Source organism: Balaenoptera borealis, assembly GCF_965194805.1.
Source record: "Balaenoptera borealis genome assembly, contig: HAP1_SCAFFOLD_1735, whole genome shotgun sequence".
NCBI classification, from domain to species: Eukaryota; Metazoa; Chordata; class Mammalia; order Artiodactyla; family Balaenopteridae; genus Balaenoptera; species Balaenoptera borealis.
In genome coordinates this window covers 1-27,612 of record NW_028122508.1, presented here as the reverse complement: position 1 = coordinate 27,612, position 27,612 = coordinate 1, and the positions used below count along the sequence as shown (strand labels likewise).

At 39.0% G+C, this 27,612-nt stretch overlaps 1 long non-coding RNA gene and 1 pseudogene across 2 annotated transcripts; one reads left to right on the top strand and one right to left on the bottom strand.

Annotated features, from left to right (window-relative positions):
* Nucleotides 1-1,370: 1,370 nt before the first annotated feature.
* LOC309622176 lies at nucleotides 1,371-8,974 on the top strand. The gene is made up of 2 exons (XR_014240571.1): nucleotides 1,371-1,507; nucleotides 7,298-8,974. It is a non-coding gene; the product is annotated as an uncharacterized lncRNA (long non-coding RNA).
* A 10,972-nt stretch (nucleotides 8,975-19,946) lies between these two features.
* LOC309622178 (mitochondrial import inner membrane translocase subunit Tim8 A pseudogene) lies at nucleotides 19,947-23,370 on the bottom strand (annotated as a pseudogene). The gene has a single exon. The product of its transcript is annotated as a mitochondrial import inner membrane translocase subunit Tim8 A pseudogene (transcript).
* Between the last annotated feature and the right edge of the window lie 4,242 nt (nucleotides 23,371-27,612).

Here is a 27,612-nt window from a genome sequence, read left to right as displayed (position 1 = left end):
TTACTCCATTTTTTAAAAATGACCTTTTTCATTTTCAAATAATTTCAAATCTGCAGAAAAGATACAAACAGAGTTCCCTTTACCTCTCTCCCAGTTTTTCCTATTGCTAACATCTTATACTACCATAGTATATTTTTCAAAATTAAAAAGCCAACATTTATACATTACTATTAACTAAACTTAAGACTTTTTTTGGATTTCACCAGTTTTCCTGTTAATGACCTTTTTCTGTTCTAGGACCCAATCCAGTATATCACATTCCACTTAGTTAGTTGTCATGTCTCCTTAGTCTTCTCTGGTCTATGACAGTTCCTCATTCCTTCCTTGTTTTTCATGATTTTGACAGTCTTGAGGAATATTTGTCTGATATTTTGTAGAATTGTTCTCAGTCTGGGTTTGGCTGATGTTTTTCTCATGATTCGACTGGAGTTATAGGTTTTGACAAAGAATACCGCAGAAGCGAAGTAACCGTCTCATCACATCATAACAGAGAGTATGTAGTGTCTCCGTGACATCACTGGTGATGTGAAACATCATCACTTGCATAACATGGTGTTTGCTTGGTTTCTCCACTGTAAAGTTACTTTTTCTCCCATTTTATACTGTCTCTGGAATTCAATCATTAAGGCCAGCCCAGGACTGGACTTAAGGGGAAGATTAAGCTTCACCTCCACCTCCTTGGGGAGGAGATGGATGCCGGGGGGGGGCGGGGGGGAGGTTACCTACATATGGAATTCTTCTGTTGGCAAGATTTGTCTTCTCCCTCCCTCCTATTATTTATTTATTTATACACTCATTTATTTACTCCATTATGTTTTAATATGGATTCTTTATAATCTATATACATAATTACAACCTTAAAAACCTCTGGTTCCCCCACTGACATATAAACTTTTTGAGGAAAGGCTCTGTTTCTTTTTTATTTTTGTACACTCTATGCGTTTAGCATAGTCCCCTAATTTATAGTGGACTTCCAGTAATTATTTTTTAATGGATATCTTTCCACTTCAACTGAAAAGTACCCTTTCCTTATATAATAGCATTCTAAATCCAAAATAAAAGTAGATTTTAAAATAAGTAAAAGTAAACTCATGCATGATCACCCTGTAATAAGTATGTAAAAAAGCACAGGGTACTGCAGAAATAACTTAACCATTTGAGTTGGATGTGTCTCCAAAAAATATTGAAGCCACATTTGGAAAGAAATTACAGTATTTGATAAGCCAAGGATATGACCTGCTGTGTGCTTTCTCTTTTTTGTTCAGATCACCAAAGGAGATTAAGACCCCGTTTTCTCCCTTCTCTGGAAAATTATCATCTGATGCAGTCACTCAGATAACAACAGAGAGTCCAGGAAAAACCATGTTTTCATCTGAGATTTTTGTTAATGCTGAAGATCGTGGACATGATATTCCAGACCTCAGTACACAGAAGTTGGGCAAAGTTCCTGTCAAGTTTGCTTCATCATCTTCAGTCCAACAGATTACTGTTCTTCATGGCACAGATGGTAAGAGAATTTTAGGTCACATTACCAACTTTTGTGTGTCATTAACTAAGAAATTTCTTGATTGGGTCTTTCTAGTTAGAAAACCTAATTTTAATTTTAAGCATTAGGTTGTACATGATTAAAACATCTTTTATTTACATAGCTATGAAGAGAATATAATTTATTATGTTTTTACTTCAATTTCTAGTGAAGTTAACAACCTATGTGAAACTCATGCTACTTGTGGCTGACGTATTTTCAACTCATAATACTTGTCATAAGAATGCAAGTAGTTCATGAAAACATAAAAACTATAGAGGTTCAATTTTAGGGAGGTAGATAACTATTTGGCATTGTTTCTTTTACTATTGTTTTGCATGATACAGTGAACAGATAGCAAACACAATACCAGTCTATTTCTTGCTCAAGAAACGTTGAGCAGGGACCCAGGTTGACTGTGACTCTGCTTTCTTTAAAACATGGAACCTTGGATTCATCATCATAGTCAACTGGAAGGGACGAAAAGCATGGAGGAGCACATGTTGGGAGGCTTTTATGGGCTAGGCCTAGGTGTGGCCCACATCACTTTCCACTGACTAGGAATAGTTTAGCTGTGCTTTCCAGGATGAAGAAGAAATGAGTTTTGGTGAACAGCTAGCAATTTCTACCATAAGGTCTACATTTAGAGTGTTCCTATGCTATCATGACAGTGATATTTTTATAGTGCTTATACTATATAACATTCAAAATTATAGCAAGTTATTTTCTTTTTCAGACCAGTAACTGGAAAGTTAAGTTCCCATTCTACCTCCAAATGAGGGTGGGAACTTTCAATTACTAATTTTAAAGTATTCAACAGTTTGTACAAATCTATTCAAAATATATTTTAAGTTTTCCTACTTGTGCAAAAAGTTTACCTGTCTGTAGGTATAAATGGAATATGCCTAAATGTATAAAGAAAATTGCTTAGTTCCACATGTAAATTGCACTGAATTTAATTTGAATAAATACATTTATATGTTGAAATGGTTATATTTCTTTTCTTTTTTTTTTTTTTTACTTTTATTTATTTTATTTTTGGCTGTGTTGGGTCTTCATCGCTGCGTGCAGCCTTTCTCTAGTTGCGGCGAGCGGGGGCTACTCTTCGTTGCGGTGCACGGGCTTCTCATTGCGGTGGCTTCTCTTGTGGTGGAGCACGGGCTCTAGGCGCGTGGGCTTCGGTGCATGGGCTCAGTAGTTGTGGCTCGCGGGCTCTAGAGCGCAGGCTCAGTAGTTGTGGCACATGGGCTTAGTTGCTCCGCGGCATGGGGGATCTTCCCGGACCAGGGCTGGCACCCGTGTCCCCTGCATTGGCAGGCGGATCCTTAACCACTGCGCTATCAGGGAAACCCGAGATGGTTATATTTCTTATACATTTTTATTGTGATATAAAATTATGCCCCCCAAATGTATAGTCTAATCAATATCACACAGAACACCTTTAATGTGTCAGTTACCTATTGCCACCGTGATACTGTATAAGAACCTCGAAAATCTCAGTGCTTTATAACAACAGACATTTGCTTTCCTCACTCATGGGCTTATGAGTCAGTTGGAGTTTGGCATCAGGATGCAAAAACGGTTTGGGTCTGTTCCACATGCCTTGTACTGAAACCCAGGCTACTCTGGGTATGCTGTTTTCATGTTGGTGGCAGAGCACAGGAGAGGAAATCCAACTGTGAAAGTGTATTTTATACCTCTTCTGACATCAAATGGATCGGTCTACATAGAGCCCACAGTTCACGGTCTTACCTTTACATACAGGTACTTGGTAGAAAAGACTCCTTTAAAAGAGAAATATTATTTGGTTTAATAATAAAAGATTTTTAACTCTGTGGATTCAGAAGTAAAATTTTAAAAATATTTTAAAAGTATACAGAATAGCATGTTGAATTTATGACTATGTGTCCACTGCTCTGAATTAACAAATTAAGAGTAATATGCTATATGTTTATATTTAGTTCCATTTGCAAGTTTTTTGAAGGAATAAAGTTTATGGTTGGACTTTCTTCTTTACCCTTCTGCAGTCCTTTCTTTCTCTCCCAGGAACAACCATTATTTGCTGAATAGTCGCTTCTTCCCCCAGAGATAGGCAGTCCAAAGTAACTTTAAGACTTCTGCATCCAAACAGAAAGTTGTTGAGAATTTCAAAAAGCCACTTATCTTGCCTCTGAATTCTCCATCTCCACATGGTAGCCATTCTTGCCCTGGGTCCATTGTAATTCTGCCCAATTGTTGTTGTCCATTTTCTGCAAACTTTGAACTAAATGGTAAATTTAACCATCACCACCAAGCTTTATATACACTGGTGGAGGAAGAAAACTACTAAGTCAATATTCTAACAATAATGACTACAGCAACGTCCAAAGAGAAGTAGAGGCTACAGCCTATTTTTCCTGTTATTTAAATTCTTCCAGCCTCTATACATTTCTTCATTCTCCTTGAATTCAGCCAGGTTCTCATTGGCTGGGGCTTTGCCTGATAGGTTGGTACAAGTATTCCTAAGTAGTCTAAGGCTTTGCTAGCCCTGCATAGGTTTAAGGTCATTTTTTGTTAATTTCTATGACCAGGCTTGGTAAAGTGGTCCCCTAGGTGTAAGCCATACTCCTACTGACTTTCTTCTTTTAAGGTAACCTTATTTCTCCCTGATAGTTAAGGTCAATTGTAGTTTTAGTCAACACTATGGCATCCTATTCCCTGTATTGTTTCAGTGACATAAAGAATGTAAAATGACTAGATGGCTCCTGTCTCCCGGTAGAAGTGCCCCTCCCTTATTTCTAAGATCTTCCATCAAACAAAGCAGAGTCACAGAGATAGAAAGCAAAAGATTTTAAAGGCTTCTGCCTTTGTTCCTAAATATATGCATTCTGTCTGTAGGATAGGCAAGTGCCATATGTGGTTCTGAGCACATGCCGTATTTGGCAAGCTAGCATTCCAGCCTCAGAAAGTGATGCCTCCCAGCTTGTGCCATGACAGTTATCAGTAAATTGTTCACTCGCTTTTTTGTTTTTGAGTTTACCATAGCTGTGGGTGATCAGGCTTGTGAGGAGAACAGTGACTCCCTTTAGGCATCAGCCTGTTGTCTCATTTCCTTCACTATGAAGTCAGTTCCTTGGTTGGAAGCAGGGTACTAGTAATATGGATTCCATGTCAAATCATCAGAATGATGGAGTGGTCAAGGATGGTAACACAATTCTAAGTAATATAAAAGTTGTTATTGCGTCCAGAATGAAGGAGATCTCATTCTACTCTGGGACTATCAGACTCTGTCTAGAGTATTTTGATTTTTATAAACTAGACATGGGCAACTAGGAGTCCATCTAGAGGTGATTACAGGATGCAAGAGAAGACCATGGTCCATAAGGATAAACTGAAGAAGCTGTTGTGTTTAATCAGGAGAAGTGGTAGCTATCTACAAAATTCTATTTGAATGAGCAGTACAACCCCATGAATACTGAGGAGTAACCTAAACAAGAATTTTATAGGACTCATGTGATGGCAATACTAATCCTTTGTGTAGGCATAGAAAAGGAGAGTAGACTAAAAGGAGGGATGGGATATTTCTGAATGGGAAAATTGAATATTTAAAGATGTCATTTATTCCCAAATGAATTTAAACTCTAATGTAATTCTACTCAAAATTCTAATGGAATTGTTCTTTTGAACTTGTTTAATTGATCTTAAGTTTTTTCCGGAAGACTAATAAAGAAAATACTGGAAAAGAAGAGTAATGGGGAGGATAAATTTTAGCAGCAGCCGGTGGAGTGTTTTAATGGGATGCCTGGAAGTTGCAGACATTATTCTCACCCTTGACCTATGGGCCCAGACTTAGTCATATGTCCATACATGTCTGCAAGGGAGATTGGGAAATACAGTGTACAGATGAGCAGTATGTACCCAGCTAAATATCAAAATGCTGTTACAGAGAGAGAGAGAGTTTCTACCACATCATGAAAGAAAAACAAGTGTATAGAAAAAGATTTCAGGGACTTCCCTGGTGGCGCAGTGGTTAAGAATCCACCTGCCAGTGCAGGGGACACGGGTTCGAGCCCTGGTCCGGGAAGATCCCACATGCCGCAGAGCAACTAAGCCCGTGTGCCACAACTACTGAGCCTGTGCTCTAGAGCCTGCGAGCCACAACTACTGAGCCCATGCTCCACAACTACTGAAGCCTGCGTGCCTAGAGCCTGTGCTCCACAACAAGAGAAGCCACTGCAGTGAGAAGAGTGAGAAGCTCGCGCACCACAACGAACAGTAGCCCCCCCACACCGCAACTAGAGAAAGCCCGCGTGCAGCAATGAAGACCCAATGAAGCAAAAAAATAAGAAGAAGAAGAAAAAGATTTCATCTTCTATAATAATCAAATTACTACCATGTCACAGACATTTTAGAAAGAATTTTAGCAGTTAGTATTTAAAAAAAAGAAACTTTATAAATGACATAATTTTTCACTCTGAAATCAGAAAACTTATGTGAAATGGGGCAGCAGGGGAGAATGGGTATGCTATAAACAGGAAGTCTTTATTACAGAATTCTTTATTATTGAAAATTTAATCCAGCCTAAATTTTTAACATTATGAGAAGGGTTAAATACACTTAATGTGTAGTAGAATGATAAAAAATGTGACGATAGGAAATAAAATGAATATTTTATTATCAATGTAAAGTAGAAAAACTGAATTCCACATTATACATACTATACACAACTATGTAAACAAATAAGAAATACAGAGGAAAGACCTGTAGAAATACATTAAAATATTAATAATAGTTATCTTTGAGTGGTAAGACTTTGTCTTTTTTATTTCTGTGTATTTTTTTAATATTGAGAAGTTATACTTTTTTAATGGGAAACTTATTTTGAAAATCTGCCACATAGAAGAGAATTAGATTTACTTTCTATGACTCTGGAGGGAGAACCTTCAAAGATCAGTAGTAGGGGTTAACAACGACCAGGTTTGGGTTCAATATAAGATAAAGTGTTTCTTAGTTAGAGCCATCTAAATATGGAATAGATTGCTAGGAAGTCGTCTTCTCAATGAATCCTACCCTTACCACTCTATTTAAACTGCATCCTGCTGCAATTTCCCAAATACTTCTAATCTTCCTCAGCATTTTCTAATTTTTGGGGGGGGAGTGGCTGTTTTGGGTCTTTGTTGCTGCACACGGGCTTTCCCTAGCTGTGGTGAGTAGGGGCTACTCTTCGTTGTGGTGCATGGGTTTCTTATTGTGGTGGCTTCTCCTGTTGCAGAGCGTGGGCTCTAGGCGCACAGGCTTCAGTAGTTGCAGCACGAGGGCTCAGTACTCGCAGCACAAGGGCCCTAGAGCACGTGGGCTTCAGTAGTTGCGGCACATGGGCTCAGTAGTTGTGGCGCTCGGGCTCTAGGGCGGGCGGGCTTTGGTAGTTGTGGCACGCAGGCTCAGTAGTTGTGGTGCACAGGCTTAGTTGCTCCACAGCATGTGAGATCTTCCCAGACCAGGTATCGAACCCCTGTCCCCTGCATTGGCAGGCAGATTCTTAACCCACTGCACCACCAGGGAAGTCCCAGTATTTTCTAATTTTTTATGTCACTAATAATTTATAAAAATACTAGATGATTTACTTATTTAGTATGCTAATTGTTTACTGTCTATCTCCCTCTTCTAGAATGCTAGTTTACTGATACATTCCAAGAATCTTGACCACTGCTTGGCACATTAAAGGTGCTTAATATTTGTTCAGTTAATTAATAAATGTTTTCTTATTAATTATTCTGATCTTTATGTCCTTAGGCCAGCCTTTACTGTTGCCATATAAGCCTTCTGGTAGTACAAAGATGTACTATGTTCCCCAATTAAGACAAATTCCTTCATCTCTGGATTCCAAGTCAGACACCACCATTGAGAGCTCACACTCAGGTATTATGCAGAAATTATTCAAAATTTTATTTTTTGAAATTTTATTTGTGGATTGGCTGTTTAATTCTGGATGACATATGAAAGCTCAGTGCTCTTTAATCTTTAAGTGAAACATGGAGATTTTCATGACACAGGCTCTGGTTCAGATAGGTGAGTTATTTGGTCAGATGTATTGTGTACACTCAAACATTTGATAAATATTTGAAGAAAATTGTATGAACAGTTACTTGTTTGGGTTAGTGGACTCCATCTAGGACAAAGGTTTCCAAGTTTTCTCTGTTCACAGTCACCTTAGTGTTTGGGTGATTTCTTTTCTCATCATCGTGGGGATATAAATCATCAGCAGCATATAAATACATGAAGTATTTTTTCAGACACTAAGCTATTATGTTATTAGGGTATAAAAATACTTAGCGTTTTGATCTTACAGCTTAATAAGCAAAAATATTTTTCGTTTTGTGTTTGAAAGAAAACATTTTACTTTGTTCAGAAATATGCATAATTACTTGCTAACGAGATATGTGTGGCTATTAGGGCACAGTTTCTCAAACCTTGAGATGAGATTGGACACAACCACCCTCATTTATTGCTTTTGTTACAGAAACCGTCAAAAATCCAACTCTGCAGAGATACAGACAGCAGCATTGAAAGGAATGTAGCAGTATCTAATGTTGAAACTTTAAACTATCTTTAGCGATTAGTTTTTGTCCTGTACACCAGATATTACATATCACTCTTTCTCTAGAATTTTAAAATATCCCACAACATCCCTGTGAGATCACCACAATAGAACTGCAGATTTAGAAAATGAATAGCATCCTGTGGAGGAACTGAATAAATATTTTCTGTGGAAAATTATAAGGATACAGAGTTGGTATGGTGCGGGGTTTTGATTGTTGGGATAACATATTGATTGGTCCACAGGAGTTGACTTGGTTCAGTTTAGATATAAATTGTTCATGATTTGTCAATAGACATCTTTATAGGTGTAGAAATTAAAAAGAAAGTAGTTGTCCCTGGTCTTACGCAGATTTTCTGTTAATTTTAAGAGGACCCAACTAGTATCTAATGGTAACTGAGTTAAAGCCCCGATATAATTGCTCCTGATTTCCCACTGTGATGCCACTGAAAAAAAGAACCACAAAATGCTCATATGTTAGGATTGATTATGAAGCCTATAACCAGGAACTGGAAGAAATTTTCACTACCTGCATGGCTATGATTTTAAAAACTCACTTAGTGGCTACGAGACATAAAACAAGCTTACTTAATTGATTGTAGGTAGGAAAATCTTTTATCTCAGTCTCACTTTCAGCCCCCTAGTTCAGAAGACAGAATGTACCAATAGAAGTCTAATCAGGTGTTCCAGTATTTTTTGAGGCCTCCTGTGTACTTCTATTCATTTACATCCTAACTCTTCCCTTTGGAGACATTAACTTTGAGAAAAATTGGACAGTAGTGGGAAGAGGAAATGACTCAGGGATGGTACACTGTATCCTGAGAAATACTGTCCGTATAAATAAAGTACTGAATGCATCAGTTAGACAAGAAGAGATCTGTTGGCTATATATACTTGAGGTTGTCATTTATCATGTTCTGCATCTATTCTGAGAGTGAGGGAGTTGACAGTAGAAAATAATAGTTTCTTAGACCAGTAGAGCTGATCTAGATGAAAGCCTAGGAATTGTTCTGATAGATAGTGTCTATTAGTATGTTGTGATTCTATAGATACTAGAAAGATCCAACTAGAGTTTGGGGCCAAGGGCAAGTCATAAACCATTGCAGATATTTGGACCAAATAATTTCTCCTCAGTTGAGAATGAGTAAACAATTGAACTCATAAAATTCTTTTAGAGACAAAAACAAAGGGACTTCCCTGGTGGCGCAGTGGTTAAGAATCCGCCTGCCAATACAGAGGACACGGGTTCCAGCCCTGGTCCGGGAAGATCCCACATGCCACAGAGCAACTAAGCCTGTGCGCCACAACTACTGAGCCTGCGCTTTAGAGCCTGCGAGCCACGACTACTGAAGCCCGCATGCCTAGAGCCCGTGCTCCACAACAAGAGAAGCCACTGCAATGAGAAGCCCGCGCACTGCAACGAAATGTAGCCCCCGCTCGCCGCAACTAGAGGAAGCCCGTGCACAGCACCGAAGACCCTACACAGGCAAAAATAAAAATAAATAAATTAAAAACAAAACAAAAACAAAAAAACAAGGCAAAGGTAACCTCGCAAAGAAAGAGATAGATGTTAGAGATTTACTCATTAGGTCAAGTAACACTCTGAAGTAGTAACAGGATTTCATTTATATCTGACAGTAAGTTCTGTGAAGATAGGTACTATGTCTTTTTTTTTGTAAGCCATTTTATACCTCATACCAATATATAATATAGATGTTATTTTTATATTCATTTAAAGACATTTAAATATTTTGTGTACTAGTACTGTCAATAGGAGCAAAAAGCCATGGGGAGAGAACTGGTTGGGATTTTTAAAACAAAGTGAGGAGTTAACAGCAGAAAAAAATGGTGGAGTAAAGACCTCCAACATTTTGCCCTGTGATAAAAGCAACAGAATTTTGGCAAAACTTTATGGAAAACTTTTCCAAAACTCGAAATTAACCAAAGGCTTGTAGCTTTTGTAGTAAGCATTTATTCAAGAAAAATGGCTGAACCTTGATAAGAATAGTAAGCTTGTGGCATTTTACCTTGCCCTATTCTCATTGCCACACTCAGCTCAGTGATAACCTTGAAAAATATCAGCCTGCATTCCCAGGACTGGAGGGAGCAGAACAGAGCTGGACCTCTTTCACAATTTCATTCCCAAAGAATTGTCAGTATTTGATCTGTCTGATGGCTCTCTGGAAGACTCCACTCAAAAGGCTTATCTTTATTTGACCTTACCCAGAGCTATCCAGTGCGTATGAGCCTCTGTGTCTATGTGTGAGGTGTTTGTCAAAAAACACTTACAGGCAAGTGTTTTATTTTAGTTTCTTAAATATTTATTTATTTTATTTATTTATTTTGGCTGCGCCGGGTCTTAGTTGCACCACTCAGGATCTTCGTTGCGGCATGCGGACTCCTTAGTTGCAGGACCTAGTTCCCTGACCAGGGATCGATCCCGGGGCCCCTGCATTGGGAGCCCGGAGTCTTACCCCCTAGACCACCAGGGAAGTCCCCAGGCAACTGTTTTAATGTCACAATGCAGGAGGCAGTGGATAACACTTTAGACAAACAATAGACTAACCAAAAGCTTTAACGGAAAAACTGAGGATGAGATGTCCATAGATATTTTGAAAAGCATTGATATATTCCTAGGACTCTAGAAGACCACAAGTGTGCACAGGCCTGAGTGCATGCTCAGGAAAGATCTGAGAGGGGCCTACCCTTTACCTTTGGCTGCCCTTGAGGCTCTGGGCAAGAAGAAAGGGAAGGCTAAGGCAGAATTGATAACTCCCTGCCCTCAGCATTGATGGCTATGTGCACGTAGTCCCTCGGCAAAGACTGGGAGATTTATTGTTTCTAGATGTTTAAGGATACCTCCATCTAGGCATTAGCTGACCACTAAGCTAGTTGAGTGGCAGCTTCAGTAGACTTCATAGAATTTGTTCAGAAAAGTTACTTAAAAAAAAAAACAGCGTAAAGCAACAGCAGGAAACTGTAGGGAGGTAGTAGACTCTGATTTCCAGGGTTGTCACATTATATTTTTTAAGATGTCGAGTTTTCAACAAAAAGTTACAAGATATGGAAATTCAAAGTAAAAACAAAATATATGGACCATACAAAAGTTTAGAAACTGTCTGTGAGGAATCTCAGACATTGGACTTACTAAATGAAGATGTTAAAATAGCTATTTAAAATATGTTCAAAGAACTAAATGAAACCATGTCTAAAGAAGTATAGGGAGAGGGGCAAGATGGCGGAAGAGTAAGACGAGGAGATCACCTTCCTTCCCACAGATACAGTAGAAATACATCTACACGTGGAACTGCTCCTACAGAACACCCACTGAACGCTGGCAGAAGACGTCAGAACTCCCAAAAGGCAAGAGACTCCCCACGTACTTGGGTAGGGCAAAAGAAAAAAGAAAAAACAGAGACAAAAGAATAGGGACAGGACCTGCACCAGTGGGAGGGAGCTGTGAAGGAGGAAAGGTTTCCACACACTAGGAAGCCCCTTCACGGGCAGAGACTGTGGGTGGCAGAGGGGGGAAGCTTCGGAGCCACGGAGGAGAGCGCAGCCACAGGGGTGCGGAGGGCAAAGCGGAGAGATTCCCGCACGGAGGAGCGGTGCTGAGTGGCACTCACCAGCCCGAGAGGCTTGTCTGCTCAGCCGCTGGGGCGGGTGGGGGCTGGGAGCTGAGGCTCGGGCTTCGGTGCTAGCCGAGAGGGAGTCCGGGAAAAAGTCTGCAGCTGCCGAAGAGGCAAGAGACTTTTTCTTGCCTCTTTGTTTCGTGGCGCGCAAGGAGAGGGGATTCAGAGCGCCGCCTAAACGAGCTCCAGAGACGGGCGCGAGCCGCGGCTATAAGCGCGGACCCCAGAGGCGGGCGCGAGCCGTGGCTAACAGCGCGGACCCCAGAGACGGGCGTGAGCCGCGGTTATCAGCGTGGACCCCAGAGACGGGCGGGAGACGCTAAGGCTGCTGCTGCCGCCACCAAGAAGCCTGTGTGCGAGCACAGGTCACTCTACACACCGCCCCTCCCGGGAGCCTGTGCAGCTCGCCACTGCCAGGGTCCCGTGATCCAGGGACAACTTCGCCGGGAGAACGCACGGCGCGCCTCAGGCTGCTGCAACGTCACGCCGGCCTCTGCTGCCGCAGGCTTGCCCCGCCTCCTCCATACCGCTCCCTCCCCCCGGCCTGAGTGAGCCAGAGCTCCCGAAGCAGCTGCTTCTTTAACCCCGTCCTGTCTGGGCGGGGAACAGACGCCCTCAGGCGACCTACACGCAGAGGCGGGTCCAAATCCAAAGCTGAACTCCGGGAGCTGTACGAACAAAGAAGAGAAAGGGAAGTCTCTCCCAGCAGCCTCAGAAGCAGTGGGTTAAAGCTCCACAAACAACTTGATGTGCCTGCATCTGTTGAATACCTGAATAGACAACGAATCATCCCAAATTCAAGAGGTGGACTTTGGGAGCAGAATATATTAATTTTTCCCCTTTTCCTTTTTTTGTGAGTGTATATGTGTATGCTTCTGGGTGAGATTTTGTCTGTATAGCTTTGCTTTCACCATTAGTCCTAGGGTTAGGTCCGTCCATGTTTTTTTTCTTTGTTTTTTTGTTCACTCAAAAAAATTTTTTTTCCTAATAAATGTTTTCTTAATATTTTTTCCCTTATTTTCTATTTTTAGAAATTAAAAAAAAATTTTAATAAGTTTTTTCATATTTTTATTTTAAAAAATTAAACATTTTTTCTTAATAAATTTTTTTCTTAATAATTTTTTTCTTATTTTTTACTACAAAAAATTAATAAATCTATTTTTAAAAATTAAAAAAAATTTTTTTTCTGAATACATTTATTCTTAATTTTTTTTCTTATTTTTTATTATAATAGCTTTATTTTATTTTATTTTATCCTCTTTCTTTCTTTCTTTCTATTTTTTTCTCCTTTTTATTCTGAGCCATGTGGACGAAAGGCTCTTGGTGCTCCAGCCAGGCATCAGGGCTGTGCCTCTGAGGTGGGAGAGCCAACTTCAGGACACTGGTCCACAAGAGACCTCCCTTCTCCACGTAACATCAAACGGTGAAAATCTCTCAGAGACCTCCATCTCAACATCAAGACCCAGCTTAACTCAACGACCAGCAAGCTACAGTGCTGGACACCCTATGCCAAACAACTAGCAAGACAGGAATACAGCCCCATCCATTAGCAGAGAGGCTGCCTAAAATCATAATAAGGCCACAGACACCCCAAAACACACCACCAGACGTGGACGTGCCCACCAGAAAGACAAAATCCAACCTCATCCACCAGAACACAGGCACTAGTCCCCTCCACCAGGAAGCCTACACAACCCACTGAACCAACCTTAGCCACTGGGGACAGATACCAAAAGCAACGGGAACTACGAACCTGCAGCCTGTGAAAAGGAGACCCCAAACACAGTAAGATAAGCAAAATGAGAAGACAAAAAACCACACAGCAGGTGAAGGAGCAGGGTCAAAACACACCAGACCTAACAGATGAAGAGGAAATAGGCAGTCTACCTGAAAAAGAATTCAGAATAATGATAGTAAAGATGATCCAAAATCTTGGAAATAGAATAGACAAAATGCAAGAAACATTTAACAAGGACGTAGAAGAACTAGAGAGGAACCAAGCAATGATGAAAAACACAATAAATGAAATTAAAAATACTCTAGACGGGATCAATAGCAGAATAACTGAGGCAGAAGAACGGATAAGTGACCTGGAAGATAAAATAGTGGAAATAACTACTGCAGAGCAGAATAAAGAAAAAAGAATGAAAAGAACTGAGGACAGTCTCAGAGACCTCTGGGACAACATTAAACGCACCAACATTCGAATTATAGGGGTCCCAGAAGAAGAAGAGAAAAAGAAAGGGACTGAGAAAATATTTGAAGAGATTATAGTTGAAAACTTCCCTAATATGGGAAAGGAAATAGTTAATCAAGTCCTGGAAGCACAGAGAGTCCCATACAGGATAAATCCAAGGAGAAACATGCCAAGACACATATTAATCAAACTATCAAAAATTAAATATAAAGAAAGCATATTAAGAGCAGCAAGGGAAAAACAACAAATAACACACAAGGGAATCCCCATAAGGTTAACATCTGATCTTTCAGCAGAAACTCTGCAAGCCAGAAGGGAGTGGCAGGATATACTTAAAGTCATGAAGGAGAAAAACCTACAACCAAGGTTACTCTACCCAGCAAGGATCTCATTCAGATTCGATGGAGAAATGAAAACCTTTACAGACAAGCAAAAGCTGAGAGAGTTCAGCACCACCAAACCAGCTTTACAACAAATGCTAAAGGAACTTCTCTAGGCAAGAAACACAAGAGAAGGAAAACACCTACAATAACAAACATAAACTATTTAAGAAAATGGGAATAGGAACATACATATCAATAATTACCTTAAATATAAATGGATTAAATGCTCCCACCAAAAGACACAGACTGGCTGAATGGATACAAAAGCAAGACCCATATATATGCTGTCTACAAGAGACCCACTTCAGACCTAGAGACACATACAGACTGAAAGTGAGGGGATGGAAAAAGATATTCCATGCAAATGGAAATCAAAAGAAAGCTGGAGTAGCAATTCTCATATCAGACAAAATAGACTTTAAAATAAAGACTATTACAAGAGACAAAGAAGGACACTATATAATGATCAAGGGATCGATCCAAGAAGAAGATATAACAATTGTAAACATTTATGCACCCAACATAGGAGCACCTCAGTACATAAGGCAAATACTAACAGCCATAAAAGGGGAAATCGACAGCAACACAATCATAGTAGGGGACTTTAACACCCCACTTTCACCAATGGACAGATCATCCAAAATGAAAATAAATAAGGAAACACGAGCTTTAAATGATACATTAAACAAGATGGACTTAATTGATATTTATAGGACATTCCACCCAAAAACAACAGAATACACATTTTTCTCAAGTGCTCATGGAACATTCTCCAGGATAGATCATATCTTGGGTCACAAAACAAGCCTTGGTAAATTTAAGAAAATTGAAATCGTATCAAGTATCTTTTCTGACCACAACGCTATGAGACTAGATATCAATTACAGGAAAAGGTCTGTAAAAAATACAAACACATGGAGGCTACACAATACACTACTTATTAACGAAGTGATCACTGAAGAAATCAAAGGGGAAATCAAAAAATACCTAGAAACAAATGACAATGGAGACACGACGACCCAAAACCTATGGGACGCAGCAAAAGCAGTGCTAAGAGGGAAGTTTATAGCAATAGAAGCCTACATCAAGAAACAGGAAACATCTCGAATAAACAACCTAACCTTGCACCTAAAGCAATTAGAGAAAGAAGAACAAAAAAACCCCAAAGCTAGCAGAAGGAAAGAAATCATAAAGATCAGATCAGAAATAAATGAAAAAGAAATGAAGGAAACAATAGCAAAAATCAATGAAACTAAAAGCTGGTTCTTCAAGAAGATAAACAAAATTGATAAACCATTAGCCAGACTCATCAAGAGAAAAAGGGAGAAGACTCAAATCAATAGAATTAGAAATGAAAAAGGAGAAGTAACCACTGACACTGCAGAAATACAAACGATCATGAGAGATTACTACAAGCAACTCTATGCCAATAAAATGGACAACCTGGAAGAAATGGACAGATGCTTAGAAATGCACAACCCACCGAGACTGAACCAGGAAGAAATAGAAAATATGAACAGACCGATCACAAGCACTGAAATTGAAACTGTGATTAAAAATCTTCCAACAAACAAAAGCCCAGGACCAGATGGCTTCACAGGCGAATTCTATCAAACATTTAGAGAAGAGCTAACACCTATCCTTCTCAAACTCTTCCAAAATATTGCAGAGGGAGGAACACTCCCCAACTCATTCTACGAGGCCACCATCACCCTGATACCAAAACCAGACAAAGATGTCACAAAGAAAGAAAACTACAGGCCAATATCACTGATGAACACAGATGCAAAAATCCTCAACAAAATACTAGCAAACAGAATCCAACAGCACATTAAAAGGATCATACACCATGATCAAGTGGGGTTTATTCCAGGAATGCAAGGATTCTTCAATATACGCAAATCAATCAACGTGAATACATCATATTAACAAATTGAAGGAGAAAAACCATATGATCATCTCAATAGATGCAGAGAAAGCTTTCGACAAAATTCAACACCCATTTATGATAAAAGCCCTGCAGAAAGTAGGCATAGAGGGAACTTTCCTCAACATAATAAAGGCCATATATGACAAACCCACAGCCAACATTGTCCTCAATGGTGAGAAACTGAAACCATTTCCACTAAGATCAGGAACAAGACAAGGTTGCCCACTCTCACCACTATTATTCAACATAGTTTTGGAAGTTTTAGCCACAGCAATCAGAGAAGAAAAAGAAATAAAAGGAATCCAAATCGGAAAAGAAGAAGTAAAGCTGTCACTGTTTGCAGATGACATGATACTATACATAGAGAATCCTAAAACTGGCACCAGAAAACTACTAGAGCTAATCAATGAATTTGGTAAAGTAGCAGGATACAAAATTAATGCACAGAAATCTCTTGCCTTCCTATATACTAATGATGAAAAATCTGAAAGTGAAATTAAGAGAACACTCCCGTTTACCATTGCAACAAAAAGAATAAAATATCTAGGAATAAACCTACCTAAGGAGACAAAAGACCTGTATGCCGAAAATTATAGGACACTGATGAAAGAAATTAAAGATGATACAAATAGATGGAGAGATATACCATGTTCTTGGATTGGAAGAATCAACATTGTGAAAATGACTCTACTACCCAAAGAAATCTACAGATTCAATGCAATCCCTATCAAACTACCACTGGCATTTTTCACAGAGCTAGAACCAAAAATTTCACAATTTCTATGGAGACACAAAAGACCCCGAATAGCCAAAGCAATCTTGAGAACGAAAAATGGAGCTGGAGGAATCAGGCTCCCTGACTTCAGACTATATTACAAAGCTACAGGAATCAAGACAGTTTGGTACTGGCACAAAAACAGAAATATAGATCAATGGAACAGGATAGAAAGCCCAGAGATAAACCCACGCACATATGGTCACCTTATCTTTGATAAAGGAGGCAAGCATATACAGTGGAGAAAAGACAGCCTCTTTAATAAGTGGTGCTGGGAAAATTGGACAGGTACATGTAAAAGTATGAAATTAGAACACTCCCTGACACCATACACAAAAATAAACTCAAAATGGATTAAAGACCTAAGTGTAAGGCCAGACACTATCAAACTCTTAGAGGAAAACATAGGCAGAACACTCTATGACATAAATCACAGCAAGATCCTTTTTGACCCAGATCCTAGAGAAATGGAAATAAGAACACAAATAAACAAATGGGACCTAATGAAACTTAAAAGCTTTTGCACAGCAAAGGAAACCATAAACAAGACCAAAAGACAACCCTCAGAATGGGAGAAAATATTTGCAAATGAAGCAACTGACAAAGGATTAATCTCCGAGATTTACAAGCAGCTCATGCAGCTCAATAACAAAAAAACAAACAACCCAATCCAAAAATGGGCAGAAGACCTAAATAGACATTTCTCCAAAGAAGATATACAGATGGCCAACAGACACATGAAAGCATGCTCAACATCATTAATCATTAGAGAAATGCAAATCAAAACTACAATGAGGTATCATCTCACACCGGTCAGAATGGCCATCATCAAAAAATCTAGAAACAATAAATGCTGGAGAGGGTGTGGAGAAAAGGGAGCACTCTTGCACTGTTGGTGGGAATGTAAATTGATACAGCCACTATGGAGGACAGTATGGAGGTTCCTTAAAAAACTACAAATAGAACTACCATACGACCCAGCAATCCCACTTCTGGGCATATACCCTGAGAAAACCATAATTCAAAAAGAGTCATGTACCAAAATGTTCATTGCAGCTCTATTTACAATAGCCAGGACATGGAAGCAACCTAAGTGTCCATCATCGGATGAATGGATAAAGAAGATGTGGCACATATATACAGTGGAATATTACTCAGCCATAAAAAGAAATGAAATGGAGGTATTTGTAATGAGGTGGATGGAGTTAGAGTCTGTCATACAGAGTGAAGTAAGTCAGAAAGAGAAAAAAAAATACAGTATGCTAACACATATATATGGAATCTAAGGGGAAAAAAAAGGGCCATGAAGAACCTAGTGGCAAGATGGGAATAAAGACACAGACCTACTAAAGAATGGACTTGAGGATATGGGGAGGGGGAGGGGTGAGATGCGACAGGATGAGAGAGTGTCATGGACATATATACACTACCAAATGTAAAATAGATAGCTAGTGGGAAGCAGCCGCATAGCACAGGGAGATCAGCACGGTGCTTTGTGACCACCTTGGGGGGGGGTGGGATGGGGAGGGTGGGAGGGAGGGAGATGCGGAAGGGAGGAGATATGGAAACGTGTGTATATCTGTAGCTGATTCACTTTGTTATAAAGCAGAAACTAACACACAATTGTGAAGCAATTATACTTCAATAAAGATGTTTAAAAAAAAAAAAAAGAAGTATAAGAACAGTGTCTTACCAAATAGAGAATATCAATAAAGAGAAATTACAAAAAAGAACCAAATAGAAGATCTGTAGTTGAAAAGTACAATAACTAAAATAAAAAATTGACTGGAGAAAGCTCAGTATCAGATTTGAACAGGCAGAAGTATGAGTCAGTGAACTTGAAGATAGGCCAATTGAGATTATCCAGTGTGAGAAACAGAAAGAAAAAAGAATGAAGAGAAATTAACAGAATCTCAGAGTCCTATGGGACACCTTCAAGCATCCTATTATACACATAATGGGAGTTCCAGATGAAGAGACAGAAAAAGAGACTGAAGGAGTATTTGGAGAAATAATGGCCTAAAATTTCACAAATTTGATGACTGCTGTTAATCTGCACATCCCAAAAGCTCAAGGAAGTCCAAGCATGATACAGTCAAAGAGAGCCACATCTACATACATCATAAACCATCAAATGACAAAGACAGTGTTAAAGCAGCAAGAGCGGAGTTATCATGTACAAAGAATCTTCAATAAAACTAATTGCTGATTTTTCATCAGAAACCATAGAGGCCAGAAGGCATTGCAATGACATATGCAAAGAGCTGAGGAAAAGAACCTGCCTACCAAGTATTCTGTACCTAGCAAAACTACCCTTCAGAAATGAAGGAGAGATGAAGACATTCTCAGATAAACAACAGTTGAAAGACTCCACTGCTAGCAAACTGACCCACAGAAAATACTAAAGAGATTTTTTTCAAGATGGAATGGTGAACACCAGACAGTAACTTAAATCCACATGAAAAAAGTACTAAAGGTAACTACATAAGTAAATACAAAAGACAGTATAAATGTATTTTTGTTTGTAAGTCAGTTTTTCTCCTATATGACTTAAAAGACAAATGCAGTATAAGCAAGTCCCAAATACATAAAGAAAAACTAACAGAATTAAAATGAAAAAACCTGACACTATTTTTTTAAATAAATAAATAAATTTATTTATTTATTTATTTGTATTTTTATTTTTGGCTGCGCTGGGTCTTCGTTGCCGCGCGCGAGTTTTCTCTAGCTGTGGCGAGCAGGGGCTACTCTTTGTTGTGGTGCGCGGGCTTCTCATTGTGCTGGCTTCTCTTGTTGAGGAGCACGGGCTCTAAGTGCATGGGCTTCAGTAGTTGTGGCTCTTGGGCTCTAGAGCGCAGGCTCAGTAGTTTTGGCGCGCAGGCTTAGTTGCTCCGCGGCATGTGAGATCTTCCCAGACCAGGGCTCGAGCCCGTGTCCCTTGCATTGGCAGGCGGATTCTTAACCACTGTACCACCAGGGAAGTCCGAAAAACTGACACTATTAAACGGAGAAATATTTCAAGCCAATAGCAAACGGTCATATATTGTATAATTCCATGTATATGAAATGTCCAGAATGAGCAAATCCATATAGACAGAAAGTAGATTAGTGGATGCCAGGGGATGTTGGGGAGGGGAAAATAGGGAGTAACAGCTAACATATACAAGATTTCTTTGTGGGGGCGTGACAAAAATGTTCTGGAATTAGATAGCAATATTGGTTGTGAAAATACTAAGAACTAGTGAATTGTACACTTACTTTAATCGGTGAATTTTTTTTTTTGAATCTTGTAGAAGTTTTTATTTCAGTGATGAAAAGAACGCAGTAAATGGAAACTATGCTGGTTTACGTTAGGCATGCACCTCTACCTGAAACTGCTGTTAGTTTTTGACTGGCCTAAATCTTTATAACTTATTTTTTCATTTAGGCACATCTTTAAATTTTTTTGGACCCTGACATACAGGGTAAGTTAACGTCTTCCTTGTGGCAGTTTAGTATGAGAATTATGTTCGCTGGCTAGATTCCTTTAACTAAAGTCCTCTAGACTCTCAGGCTACCTGTACTAGCTCAAGACTGTACTTTATATATAGAAATTTAAGTGAATCACAGTATAAGGGAGGGAGATAATCTAGAAAAGTGAAATGTACTGTATGAATACTCCATACATTTTTTTTCCAGCACTGATAATCAAACACTAGATAAGGAGGCCTACAGTCAAGTACCAAATTACTCTTTCCCCCACTGCTGCCCTTTCTGAGAGACACAAAGATGTATATCGATCTCTCCAGAAATCTGAAAGGAATCCACACAAATAACAGATTATTACCTATGTGGTCCCACATATCAAATTATAGAGCAGTTCCACTATTAAAATTATAGGAAGCAGTTAATGGGACTATGAGGAAAGCATCGTCCCACATACAGTAACATACACCTAGTAGAGTTTTCCATTCATCTGTCAATTGTTTTCCCAAGATTAGCATTAAAAAACACAACCCCAAACACATTTGACCCTCAAACCACCCCCACACACAAAAATCGGTCTTTATTCATTCTCAGATGACAGGATGTCCCAAGAGTGACAAAGGTGGGAGCCGATCCCCCCACAGCCTTTTCTTCAACCATCCCATCAACTGCTCTTCATTTCTTGAACTACCTTCCTTTTCCAGAGAGGTAATACTCAGGTCAGTCAGAAAGGCTTTCTGAGAAGACTGGCTTGGATTTCTGGGTCTGTTCCAGTCGATTCTAGATGAATTGGCTTGTATCAATGAAGCGCTCAACGCAGTTCACAAAACAAGCCTCAGCCCGACTGTCCAACTTTGGCCCAGGCTTGTCCATGCACATTTCCCAACAAAGTTCCGTCATCTGGTGCACCAGCTGCTGGAAGCGCTGCTTCTGAGTCTCTACCTCCGTGCAATGCTGCAGCTGCGGGTCGACCGAGCCCAAACCCGCTGCGGAGGAAGACGAGGAGGACGCCATCCCAGCGCGGCCACGCGTGCCGAGACAAACTCCGCACCAAGTCACCGACCTTCACGTGTCTCCGCGGCAGAACCCTTAAATGGTGAATTTCATGTTTTGTCTCAATTTAGAAAAAAAGTGTGTGTGTGGGGGGGGGGGTGGGCAGGAATGAACATATGAAGGAAAAGACTGCCTAAAACTGTAAAGATTTGGTAACAGATTTAAAATACATTTTGCAGGCAAGAAAGGGTGGAATTAACATGAAGGAAGTTAAATTAGTGATGAGGACAAATCTGAGAGTCTGCAAAATTACAGAGGAAAAAGGAGAAGAAAATGAAAATGCTGTGAAAGATGATGAGAGACATAAGAAACATAGCTAAGTAAACCAAACCAAGAATTATATCTGCAGCTGAAGAAGAAAGTAATATTCAAACACTTAATTGAATAAAACATCCTCCTCCTGAAAAGGGGAACACTGTATGCAGATTGAAAGTTGCCATAAAAATCCAGGGAAAAATCAGAGACTGAGACACATATCAGAAAAAGATTTTTGAGTCAAAATAAATAGAAGAAAATCCCATAAATATACAATTTAAAAAAAAAAGTTAAGAGAAGAAAATTTAGTCTGATATCAGGCTTATTTAAAATACTAAATGTAAAAATAATGGAACCAAATCTGTATTTATTGGGGAAATTATATAATTCAAGGATTTATGGACCCAGTGCATTTTCATTAAGCACTATGACAATGAAAAGACATTTTCACAAGTACACAGCAGCTAGAAAGTATATTCAACCTCTGTACCTTCTTGAAAAATTCACTTGAAGACTCACCCAGCTGAAGAGATGAATCAAAATGAAGAATTCATTACAGAGAAATGAAGCAATGCTGAAAGTGATCAGTGGTGAACTTTGAAGTCAGTTTGACACAACACTCATCTAAATAGCAAATTTAGTTACAAGGTGGAAAAAAAAATGCCAAAAGTTAATTTTGGAATGAAAGGCATGAAAAGAAAAAACAATTGTATTTTTTTGTCTTTTTGACTAAAGAGCTGTCATTTTATTCATGACTTGGTGATCAGATAGGTTAAAGAAGTTTTCATAAAAAATAAATTTGACTTGATTAAAATTTAAAACTTGTGTGCACCAAAAAAAAAAAAAAAAAAAAAAAACACCATCAACATAGTAAAAAGGTTGCACACAGAATTGGGAAAAACATTTGCAATTCATATATCTGATGAGAGATGACTATCCATAATATATGAAGAACTCTTACAGTTCAACAACAGCAAAAAGCAATCTAATTTTTAAATGAGTACAGAATCTGAAGAGACATTTCTCCAGGAAAGATACAGATGGCCAAAAAGAACGTGAAAAGATGTTTTACTTCATTAGTCATGAAGGAAATGTAAATAAAAACTACAAAGAGATACCACTTCATACCCATTAGGATGGCTTTTATGAAATAAAAAAGAGCAAGGGTTGGCAGGGATATGGTGAAATTGGAACTCTTGTGTATTGCTGATGGGAATGTAAAATGGTATAGCCACCGTGGAAAACAGTGTAGTGGTTCCTCAAAAAATGAAACATAGAATTACTATATGATCTAGCAATTCTTCTTCTAAGTATATACCCAAAAGAATCGAAAGCAGGGATTTGAACAGATTTTGAACACCCAGGTTCATAGCAGCATTATTAACAATAGCCAAAGGGTGAGAACAATCCAGATGTCTACCACCTGATGAATGGATCAATACAATGTGATACATACATACAATAGAATATTATTCAGCCTTAAAAAGGAGTGAATTTCTGACACATGCTACACTGTGGATGGACTTTGAAGGCATTGTGCTAAGTAATACAAGCCAGTCACAAAAGGGTTGGAGGAGGAGGAAAGGGAGTTATTGTTTAATAGGTACAGAGTTTCCATTTGGGAAAATGAGTTAATTCTGGAGATGGATGGTGTGATGGTTGCCCAACAATGTGAATATACTTAATGCCTTAACTTGTATACTTAAAAATGTTTGAAATGGTAAATTTTATGTATATTTTACCACAATGGAAAAAAGCTACCAAAAAATGAAACTCGAAAAGAATTTTAAAACTAGATATCTGTCTTCCAAATTATTGTTGAGTATATAAAATAAGCAAAATAACATAGAACAAGAACAGGAAACAAGAGGGGCTTCCGTGGTGGCGCAGTGGTTAAGAATCTGCCTGCCGTCGCAGGGGACACGGGTTCAAGCCCTGGTCCAGGAAGACCCCACATGCCGTGGAGCAGCTAAGTCCATGCACCACAACTACTGAGCCCGCATGCCACGACTACTGAAGCCCGCGAGCCTAGAGCCCATGCTCCGCAACAAGAGAAGCCACCGCAATGAGAAGCCCGCGCACCACAACGAAGAGTAGCCCCGCTCGCCGCAACTACAGAAAGCCCGCGCGCAGCAATGAGCACCCAATGCAACCAAATAAATAAACAAATAAATACATTTATTAAAGAAAAAGAATGAAAACTAAACTTTTTAAGCCTAGTCTTTCAGAACAGTAGAATGGGCTCCCAAAGAACCTTTCAAATGCTAATTTTTCTCTTTTCCTTACAAATTCTATAATCTAATAAATTATATACTTGCACTGTTTCTTAGATGTTCAATTGCTTTCCTGATTCCATTTTTTTTCATATGTATTCACCTTTGCCCAAAATGCTTTTCTCTTTCCATCTCAGTTTTTTTGGTTTTGTTTTAAACATCTTTATTGGAGTATAATTGCTTGACAATGGTGTGTTAGTTTCTGCTTTATAACAAAGTGAATCAGCTATACATATACATATATCCCCATATCTCCTCCCTCTTGCATCTCCCTCCCACCCTCCCGATCCCACCCCTCTAGCTGGTCACACCACACTGAGCTGATCTCCCTGTGCTATGCGGCTGCTTCCCACTAACTATCTATTTTACATTTGGTAGTATATGAGTCCGTGCCACTCTCTCACTTCGTCCCAGCTTCCCCTTCCCCCTCCCCGTGTCCTCACGTCTGTTCTCTACGTCTGCGTCTTTATTCCCGTCCTGCATCCATCTCACTGTTTATCCAGTGTAACTCTCTTCTCACACTAGTAGATGCTTGAGAGGTATTTTAAAATAATTTTTGTCAGCTTCCTGTCTGAATCGTGATTTCCCTCTCTTAGGTTCCAGGGCTGCTGCTGCTTCAGAGCAGTCAGCTCAACTACAAGACACGAAGATTGATAATCTAGCAGACACTAAAGCCATTAAACAGAAAGGGGAGATCCACAGTAAGAGGACCGTTCCTAAGGAAGCCTGGCCCGAAGAGAAGAAATCCTTGCAAATAGATATTGCAGGTAATGGGGAGTGGGGTAGGGGGTGTGAGAGAGAGAGAGCATGCACACGCAAACGCCTGTGTCTACGTGTTTCCACTTAATTCTGATGAGACTATAGTCTCACAATTTAAACAGAGTTCCATCTTTTTATTTTTTGCTTTCTTATGCATATCACTTCAGTGCTTCTTTGTCTGTGTGGATGTATGTATTTATTTGTAAGATAATTGTTACTTCTGGGAAAAGACACTGGCAATTTAGAAACAAAATTACAATTAAATACCCAAGGCTGATAGTATTAGAAGTGAAGTATCATGTCTCAACACTGAAACAGGGGAGGGAAAGCTTAAGGCATTCCAGATGACTGTGACAAAGACAGAAAGAATCTCAATACAAACTTTTAAAAAATTACAATAAAAAAGACCCAAGATCAAATCTATTTATGTTCACCCATGGCCCCCTTTTTCTAATAACATAAAAGAAAAGTGTATAGGACACAAGCCATTACTACCTAGCTGTCAAAGGAAAACTGGATATCCACATGCAGAAGAATTAATTTGGACCATTACCTTTTACCATATACAAAATTAACCCAAAATGGATCAAAGATCCAAACAGAAGAGCTAAAATTATAAAACTCTTAGAAGAAAACATGGGGGGAAAGCTTCATGACATTGGATTTGGCAATGATTTCGTGGCTATGACACCAACAGTATAGGCAACAAAAGCAAAAATAAATAAATTATACTATATCAGAATTTAAAACTCTGCTTCAAAGGACACAATCAACAGAGTTAAAAGACAACCTGTGGAATAGGAGAAAATATTTGCAAATCATGATAAGTGACCAATATCCAGATTATATATGGAACTTCTAAAAGTCAACAACAAAGAAACCCAATTTAAAAATGGGTAAAGGACTCGAATAGACACTTCTCCAGGGAGTATATATGAATGGCCAACAAGTATATGAAAAGATGCTTAATATCACTAATCATCAAAGAAATGCAAATCAAAACCACAATGAGATACTACTGCACACCTATTAGGATGGGTAGTATCAAAAGAACAGAAAATAACAATCGTTGTCAAGGATGCAGAGAAATTGGATCCCTTGTGCACTGCTGGTGGAAATATAAAACGGCACAGCCATTATGGAAAACAGTGTGGAGGTTCCTAAAAAATTAAAAATAGAATGACGATATGATACAGCAATCCCACTTCTGGGTGTATATCCAAAGGAATTCAAAGCAGGATCTCACAGATATCTGCACACCCATGTTCATTGCAGCATTACTCACGATAATCAAGATACGTCCATCAGCAGATGAATGGATAAATATAATGTGATATCTATACAATAGAATGTTATGCAGCCTTAAAAGAAGAAAATCCTGTCACATGCTATAACATAGGTGAATCTCAAGGACCTTGTGCTGAGTGAAATAAGCCAGTCACAAAAAGATAAACACTGTATATTCCGCCTACGTGAAGTATCTGAAATAGTGAAAATCATAGAAACAAAGTAGAAAAGTGGCTGCCAACGGCTGGGGAGAGAAAGGAGGGGGAGTTCATGTTTATTGGGTATAGAGTTTCAGTGTTGCAAGATGAAGATGTTCTAGAGATCTGTTGTGCAACAGTGTGAACATACTTAACACTGCTGAACTGTATGCTTAAAAATTGGTTAAGATGGTAAATTTAATCTTCTGTGTTTATCACACACAAAAAAGAATGTGTAAGATGAAAAAACAACATTGCAATTCTGCAGTGGGTAGTCTAGGAGACATAGCTTGGAAAAGAAAGATGGAAATATAACCTGCAGAAGCATACTCTAGCCCAGGCCGCACAGAGGAGGTGAGCGGCGGGCGGGCGAGCGAGAGAAACTTCATCTGCAGCTCCCTATCGCTCCCCATTCCTCACGTTACCGCCTGAACCATCCCCCCACCCCCCAACCCCGTCTGTGGAAAAATTGTCTTCCATGACACCGGTCCCTGGTGGCAAAAAGGTTGGGGACCGCTGCCCTAGAGGACCCTCAAGGAGAAATGGATAATACAGAACACTAGAGAGCTTGAACACACATACTTAGCCCATGACAGACCATAGAAATGAAATTAAAAAAAAAAAAAGCAGAGTTAGAGAAACATCTGGAAATATTGAGGTTGATGTGTATAAATGTTTGTATGCTTTTAAAACACAACCTTTCAAATGCTCATAGAACATTTTTTTTTCAAACAGCTTTTTTAATATGTAATGCACATATATAATTCTCCCACTTAAAGTGTACCATTTAATGATTTTTACCCTATTCACAGATATGTGCAACCATCAACACAGTTGACTTTAGAACATTTTTATCACCTCAGAAAGAAACTCTATACCCCTTAGCTATCACCCCTCTATTTCCTCATCACCCACCTCCCCCCAAGCCCTAAGTCAACCACTGATCTACTTTGTCTCTATTATAAATTTTCCTATTCTAGACCTTAATACAAATGGAATCATTTAATGTGTGGACTTTTGTGACTGGCTTCTTGTAACTCAGCATGATGTTTTTGGGTTCATCCAAGTTAGGGCTTGTATCATTATTTTATTCCTTCTAATGGCTCAATAATATTTCATCGTATGTATGTATCACAGTTTGTTTATCTGTTTGTTGATGGACATTTGGTTGTTTCCACCTTTTGGCTACTATGAATAATGCTTTTATAAAATAATGATTTTATATTTATAAAATATAAATGCTTTTCTATTCATGTACAGGTTTTTATATGGACAATATGTTTTCATTTGTCTTGGGTACGTAC